The 8,634-nt window shown below is 39.0% G+C and overlaps 1 long non-coding RNA gene across 1 annotated transcript; it reads right to left on the bottom strand.

Moving 5' to 3' along the window:
* Positions 1–295: 295 nt before the first annotated feature.
* Positions 296–5,438, bottom strand: LOC135083192 (uncharacterized). Its single transcript, XR_010259548.1, has 2 exons — positions 5,361–5,438; positions 296–514 (listed from the first exon to the last, which is right to left on the bottom strand). It is a non-coding gene; the product is annotated as an uncharacterized LOC135083192 (long non-coding RNA).
* Between the last annotated feature and the right edge of the window lie 3,196 nt (positions 5,439–8,634).

Here is an 8,634-nt window from a genome sequence, read left to right as displayed (position 1 = left end):
ATCTAATTCCTCCGTTTGGACTTTTTTAAAGGCTTTAATGTGACAGGATGATAATCTTGTACAATTTATTCCATTATAATAAATTCATTCATCATCATCTCAGCCATAGGACGTCCACTGCTGTAATGCTTTCCATGTTGCCCGATGGGGCAGCAAGGTTCTGGAGTGGAGGCCGGGTACTGGAATACGCAGCGTGGCACGTCCACCCACAAGGTGGACCGACAACATCACGCAGGCCGCTACCAACCAGGCAATAAATTCATTATTGCAGTGTAATTTCAAAATAATTCAACCATTATTTACAAAATCTTTATTTGGAAAACTTTTGTTTTACAATAGCTATTGATAATTTCAAACACTAACAGAATTCCATGAATTGGTTAGCCTAGCCAGTATCCTTGAAGTTTTTTGCTGATTGTTATTGTGAATTTTCATGACAGTGAGCGAGACTTGCTTATGAGTCTGCTTTAGAATGAAATAATCACTCATAATCTCACACTTCTTCATCCACTGTCTGAAAAAAAAAAAGAATATTTTTTTTTTTTTTTTTTTTTTTTTTTTTCCCTTATTCTATTGCAATCTGTCTTCTGGAGGACATTCAGCAATATTTCTGTTTATTATTTATCAGTGGAAATTGGGATGCATATCCTGTGACATGTCCTCATAATTAGAGCAAGTCTTGCGGTACTCTTTTTTTAAGTCTCCGGACACTCGGAGTTAAGTCATCCATAAGGTGGTGTGCCAATATGTTTGGGTGTAGCTGCAGTCTATCTTTATATGCCTTGGCTCTTGCTGTTATTTCTTCCTTCACTGTTTTGATCTCAAGGTCGTGGTGTAGTCTTTCATTAGTGACATACCATGGAGCGTCCACTATCATTCTTAACATTTTTGATTGGAATCTTTGCAGTATTTCGAGGTTTGAGTTTGCGGCTGTGCCCCACAGTTGTATTCCATATGTCCATATTGGCTTTATGATGCACTTATAAAGCAGAAGTTTGCTCTCCATTGAGAGCTGACTATTTCGGTTTAGTAACCAGTACATCTTGCGCACCTGTTGCCCCATAGCAAGGCGCTTGGTATAGATGTGCTTCCTCCATGTCAAGCGTCTGTCTAAGTACATTCCAAGGTACTTCGCTTCGTCAGATTGTGGGATCTGCACACTATTTAATGTCACCGGTGGACAGGTAAGTCGCCGGGTCGTGAATGTGACTTGTACAGATTTTGTTTCATTGGCTTTAATACGCCAATCTTTCAGCCATGTTGTGATTTGGTCTAAACTGGTCTGTAGCTTATGGGAGGCCTGATTTGGTGTATCATCGGAGGCCATGACAGCTGTATCGTCGGCAAAAGTTCCCATGACCACATTTTCAGAAATCGGCAAGTCTGCAGTATAAAGGAGGTATAGTGTAGGTCCCATAACGCTGCCCTGCGGCACCCCCGCTTGAATTTTTCTAAGCTCAGTTGTAGCCTCTCCTTGACTGACGAAAAAGTGTCTACCAATCAGATAAGATCTGATGATATTATAGTAATTTATTGGCAACATCTTCTTTATTTTGTATAGGAGTCCATCATGCCAGACTCTATCGAACGCCTGTGATATATCCAGAAATGCAGCCGTACAGTATGATTTCTGTTCAAACGCCTCTGTTATTGCCTCCGCAAGTCTATGAACTTGCTCAATTGTGCTATGCTTTTGTCTGAAGCCGAACTGGTGGTCTGGTATTAATTTAGATTGTTCAATAACAGGATTTAGCCTCGATAGAATCAGCACCTCCATAACCTTGGAAGCAATCGGGAGTAGGCTTATTGGGCGGTAGGACTTAGCATCTTCGGGATTTTTACCTGGTTTTGCAATCATTATAATTTTGGCTACTTTCCATTGTGGAGGTACATATTCTCTGCGCAGGATGGCGTTGTACAGCTGTGTCAAGTATGTTATTCCCTCTTTTGGTAGTTCTCTAAGGACAGTTGCTGTGATTAGGTCGTAGCCCGGTGCCTTTCCTACGTCTAATTTTTTGATTGCTGACTTGATTTCGGCTTTACTAAACTTTCGAATTGGTGGTTCTAGTTGGTGAGTCTGATTTAAGAATTCGGCGACGTTGTCAATTATAGTAGAGCCAGTGTCGGGATTAGGTGTGAAGACTTCCTGTAGGTGGTCCATGAAGACGTGAGCTTTTTCAGTATCATTATTAGCCCAGGAGTTATTTGGCTTCAATAGAGGTGACTGGTGGTTAATCGGGCGTTTAAGGTCCTTTGTCGCCTTCCATAATGAGTAGTCTGTTGATGGTTTAGCGTCCAGGTTCCGCAAGTATGTTGCAAGGTTACTGTTGCGATCATCAGTTAGTAGTTTCTTGAGTCGTGAAGCTAATCTATTATAAATTGCCTTATCTCCAGGATACCTTGTAGACTGCCATATCTTTCTAGCTTTCCGCTTTTCACTCAATAGTTTTCTAAGAATAGGAGAACATTGAGGTCCGTCGCGGGTGGAGGCTGGTGTAGGAGGCATGGCCTCCCATGCTGCTTGCTGGATAATGTTGTTAAAATGTTCAACTGAGTTCGTGATATCTCCGTCTGTCTGTAATGGTATTTTTAGATCTATAGAGTTTGCCACCAGTTCCCGGAAATATTCCCAGTTTGTTCCACGTGTATGTAGTCTACATGGTTTCTCCTTTTGCACGATCTTTCGACGCAGCAGAATCTCAACAGGAGAGTGGTCAGAGGATAGGTCAGTACTGGATTTGCAACTAAAATATTCAGTACTAATGCCTTTAATGATGCAGAAATCAATTAGGTCTGGTTTCTTTTTTGTGTCAGTTGGCCAGTATGTTGGTTCACCCGTTGAGACCAAACCAAGTCGCAGTTTGTTAACAGCTGCTAGTAGTTGACGACCTTTTGGACTTATTACCCGGGAACCCCAGAATGTGTGTTTGGCATTGAAGTCACCGCCGGCTACAAACCTATGCCCGAGAGATTCAAAGTAGGCAACATAATCCTCTATCTTAATGCTGTGTTTCGGAGGACTGTAAACGGCTGATATCGTAAAGGGGCCGGACCAGTCTTCTATAATAATATTTGTGGCCTGAATTTTTTCCAGGCAGTAGCTTTTAACTAGGTGATGTCTAATGTTGTTCTTGATCAGCACGGCACTTCCTCCGTGGGCTTTACCGTCTGGATGCATGGTGTGATAAAATTTGTATCCTGGTATACTAAAATGACTCTTCCTTGTAAGGTGCGTCTCGGAGATCAGCATTATGTCAATTTTATTAATTTCCATATATTTTTTAACCTCTAGGGTATGATTTGGCAGCCCATTGGCGTTCCAGAGCACTATTTTTATTTCGTCCATCTTTCACTTAATTTAGTCGTGAGATTTAGGATTAGATTTGTCATTGCTGTTAGTTGCTGCATCATTTGTTTCATTGCTATCATCAATTCTCTCATATCACTTTTATTGTCATGATGTATTTTGGTATTGGATTCTCCGGCCTGTGTTGCTGTATTGCTTTTTACCTTTTCAGCATATGTTGATCCTGCCGTCGAGGTCATATTGATATTCTGTCTTGTCACTTCGTTGGATCGTATACGTCTTTTGTCCTTTTCCGGTGCCGGGGGAAACTTAATTTTTTGTAATTCCCTGTAGACTTTGCAGCCTTTATAGTTTGCAGGGTGGTTTCCTTCGCACAGCGCGCATTTAACGCTGTTAGATTTGCCTTTTTGTGTACAATCTGCTGACAAATGATTGCCGGCACACTTAATGCATTTTGGATTTCTTCTGCAGTACGTTTTCGTGTGGCCATATTGTAGACAATTTCCACATTGAGGGATTTCTCGTTTTGGTCTTGGCGGTTAAAATTTTACCTTACAGTGTAAGATGTATTTTATATCGTATATGGTCTTATTGTTTTCTTTTTGTTTTAGTTCCACTATGAACATTGGTAGCGGTTTTTTACTGGCGTGTTGTTTCATATTCCAGATGTCAGTACATTCATGATCAAGCTCTTCTAATGCATCTTTGATACTATCTGTGCAGGTAGAAGGATGTATGTTTTTTAGAATGACTTTAAAACTCCTGTCCTGTTTCGGTTTATAAGTATAAAATTCAGTTTTTTTGTTTTCTAATTCTTTGACTATTATAGTATATATTTCTGAAGTCTTTGCTTGGATTTTCACCTGTTCATTTCTAAGTACCTTTAACTCATAGTTGTTATAGGCTTGCGTTTCTAATAGTGTTATCAGCGGCTGAATATTGCTAACCTTATCCACAAAAATGGGTGGTGGCTTGTTTATTTTCTGAGTTGCTGCAGCATGAAGGTTGCTTGAGTCATTGCTAGGTTGCTGCAGCTGCTCTTCCAGCGCAGCAAAACTGTTTGAAGTTGGTGTTGGTGTGGGTTGGGATAGCCAATATGTGTCTAGTTTGCTTTGCTTTTGGGAGCTGGGAGGTTCAGGGCTTGATCGCTGTCGTTTTTTGTTGGTGATTCGAATCCAGTCTTTTTCCATTTCTGGTGAGTGCTGGGTTATAGACTGTTGGTTGCTTACATCATTGATGTTCTCCAATTCTGTTGAACTACCTATGAGTTGCGTCTCGGTTTCTGTACTGGTACTTGGTGAAGTTCTATGTTTAGATAGCAACTGTTGAGGATCACGTAGTTCCTTATTTCCGAGAAGTGAAACGCTTCCAGTTGAGGCACTTCTTGGTCTTATAAAGAGGCTTGGATGGAAAGCTTGTTGCACATATTTCTTGTCTTGACCAGTAGCATTTACTGTCACGGGGGCCTGGGTACCCACCCACGTGGAGTCTTCGGTAGCAAATTTCACACCTTCCAGCCCGGGTACTGGAAGGCGCCGGGGGTTAGCCGGGTCGCATGACAAAGCACAATCTCTATTATTCGACATTTTCATTTTAGGAGAGTGGGAGAAATACTAATAGTGCTTTCCCAAGGCACTACAGCCACACTTTCAGGGGGTATTTAAGTCCCCTTGGCCTGTGGATGCCATAGTCAGGTTTATTAACCGCCGCCTGTTGCTCGGCGTTGTTGCTCGTTAGCACCACCCGGAGGGCACGTGTAGGGTGGGCCTAGGAGAAGGTGGTAAATCCTACGGACGTGAGCAACATCGCCCTACAATTACATAAACAGTTCATAAATAGAAACATTTACTTAATCCTATTTGTATTTTAAGTTAACATACAAAATATTGATCATCAATATTACACAGTGAAAGAACTATGTGAAATAAATATAGGAAAGAAGGTGAAAGCTTATTTGTAGGAATAAAGATATTTTTCCTTTTATCAGGTGTTATTACTTATGAAAATCAAGATGTGCAGAGTATAGCTAATATTTTAGACTTTAGGTACTTACTTTGCTACTTATGAGTGTAACTTTATTTCTCAAATCTCAATAAACTTTCTGACTGCTTCATGTACGTTGAATAATAACCTCGCATTATGGGATAGGCTTAGATTAATAAAATCTAAGGGGATAGGTAGTGGAGTTCGGACTTCGGTTATTCTGTTAATTTTGAAGACTTCATTCTTTAATACTATCGGTATGATTAGGAATTCTTCATTGTTTTTCTTTAACTTGGTTATGTCTTCGTTTGATATTTTCCGTACTTTAGAAATATTAAAAATAAGACTGGAAACTTATATATACAATTTTAAAAACACAAATACAATCAAGCAGTCATGTAATGTCAACAAATTTGACATAACTTTTTTTTAATGACGTTCTCACTGCTTTAAGATATGTGTTTTAGCCGAATTAATAGCAGAAATGAACGAGATTGAACGAATGAGCTAAAATATTTCAAGGTTGGCCAACATAATAACGCAAATTTTTCTTAATATGGCAACAATTGGGTTATCACGCGATAGCGGTCGATAGACTTTTCTATCGATGGTCCCATGTTAGGGAAAATGATAAAATTATCTACGTGATCGAAAATTGTCTTATCATATCATGTCATTGTCGATGCGCGCATCTTAGGCCTACAGAGGTGGAATTGTGTAAAGCAATCGTTATAATTTGACAGTTCATAACGTAGGTACGATTATTCTGTCAAACGCTTTGTATAACTGACTTTATCGTACGTTATGAACTGTCAAATGATTACGATTGCTTTACACAATTCCACCTCAGTTCTCAACCGATTAAGCTGTATGGTCAGGCCTGGCTCACTCCGCGCGGTACATCCGATAATTACCTACAGCGAAGCGCCCCGCCGGCGGGTATTATATCAGTCGAGTGTCACGCGCGCGCCCGTCAGGACGCTGGCGTGCGTTGTAGTATGATTATAATTTTATGATCGAAGTATTATTTAAAAATGGACATAAAGAGAAAGAAATATTGTGCGGCGTTCGGGTGTTTAAATTCGAAAATAAATCTACCGGATTTATCTTTTTTTTTGCTTCCCAAAGATGCTGAAAGGTATGTTGGCCATGTAGGTAATCAATAATTCTTAGGATAGTATAGGAACCTAACCTACTATGACTACTGCTCAGAATGCGTTTGTTCGTTTCAGCCAAATGACGTCCACTGCTGGACAAAGGCCTCTCCCAAGTTTTCCATAATGAATGCGTACTTACCTACATACCTACGTACCTCATTACAAATAAGTAGATTAATTATTTTTTCACTAGACAGCAACCCTAACAGCGTAAGAAGAGTTCAGAGGCACGCGATAGAAAGAGACAAAACTTGTAGGTGAATAAAATTGTAGGTACGTAGTGCTGTGCGAGCTGAATTCCACTGTATCGCGTCGTAGCAAGACTCGCATTTATTTAAATCGTCTTGCGGAGTAATCCTTCTGTACCTGTACTATTACTTATTCTGTGGTATGGTATACTTATGTAAGTACGATGACAATGCAATGTTATTGTTGACGATGGCCACCTAGAGTAGGTACAACTTAGCTAGATTTAAATATTATTAATTAATATGGCTACTTATGAAACTAATTTACTATCTTATTAGATTTGCCTTTCATTTGTATGAATAATATGTAACTGATGGTGCCTGAATGTAGGCTATACAGGGTCCTTCTAAACTAGCTACATTCCGTTTAATGGGGGCATCTATACGGTACACTGAACAAGTTCACCAAATTTTCAGTAGGTATGTGTTTTATAATGATTTTACAAAGTTACATTTTCTGGCAAAAATAAAAATTCGTTGCGTCTTACATAATGGAACATGCTGTATTTTTTACTCACACAACAAAGCTGTAGTGTATTCATTCTGCACAGGAACACGAGACACAACACACATAGCGATCACTACCACTGCACACTTTTTTGTTGTTTACACTCACGTCATAACAACTCACAGGCCTCACAGCAGTCGTCACAGCTGATAGCCGATTAGCTGATCAACTGATTGGGCGAGCTATCACTTCAATATTGCAGGCCTACTCTCATATCGTTGTCTATCCCTATTATCTTATGTTGATCACAGTAAAATGGATTCACGATACCATCGAAAAATCAACCAGCAAAGGCCATGATTTTTAAGGCGCGTCTTAGTAAATTTATTTGCATTTGTGCACCTGTGCGTCATAGTTCACTTCACGAGCACTACAAAACGCACCTTCACACAAGAAAGCTAGTCAAAAACTGAATTAAATCAAAGCGCACGCGCCGACAAATGCCGACAAGCCGCACGCTCTTTGTTGACACAAAGACGCCGACGCCGCCAAAGCAAGAGCCGAAAAGTTGGCATAGGCGTACAGTCGACAAAAAATAAACTTATTTATTTATTATTTTATCTGCTTGCTTTCGATTTCATTTGATTCGAATCTAAATTGTGGTGTTGAGTATTTCATGGTAAAATATCCTATAACAGATAATAATTAAAAATTAATCAAACTTATTGTTTTGTGAAGGTAATTCAATGGCCTAGTCAATTTATGTAGAAACATTAAATTAGACTATTGAAGCAAATAAAACTCTTCAATTTGTTTGTATTGATATTCCAATTATCCTAAATCAAAGTCCATTCTTAAATTAATCGTTAATGTCATCATTTCTATTACAATAGAAAAGTAGATAAGGTAGGTAGGTACCTAATTAGTTAAATAAAATTTCCGAATCATTTCCGTTCCAACTTGGTATTTATTTATGACCTATCTTACGTACCTATGATTTAACAATAAACACAATTTTAATTTGAATAGTAAAAAAAAGTTTGTTGCATTTCTTAATTTTATTTTGGTGACTGTACATTGCGCTAGCCGGCGGCCGGCGACACGTGTCTAATGGCGGCGACAAGTTCGTTTGCTGCGCCGGCTAGTGTTGTACGATACGACACTCGAGTCTTGGAATCTTACTTATTAAAAGTTTGAAGAAAATAAAATAGCAATGAATAAGGACTGTGTGTTTATTATTTTATTGGACCGTTTTAACTTTTTGATTAAGAAAATCGTCAGTCTTTAGATGGATACTTCTGATTCGATTATTTGCGTTTAATGCAATTTGATTGATATTACATTTGTATTGTGCGATTTATTTTATTTTCAATCAGGATATAACATACGGATGATGATATGAAATCACTCATTATTGCCTATTAGTATATTACACCAACTCAAGTTCATGTCATGATTCAGTCTAGCTCAAAGAACTTAAAATACTCGAAA

Source organism: Ostrinia nubilalis, chromosome 23 (genome assembly GCF_963855985.1).
Source record: "Ostrinia nubilalis chromosome 23, ilOstNubi1.1, whole genome shotgun sequence".
Classification (NCBI taxonomy): domain Eukaryota; kingdom Metazoa; phylum Arthropoda; class Insecta; order Lepidoptera; family Crambidae; genus Ostrinia; species Ostrinia nubilalis.
Note: the sequence above shows the minus strand (reverse complement) of the source record. Positions and strands in the feature narration are given on the sequence as shown.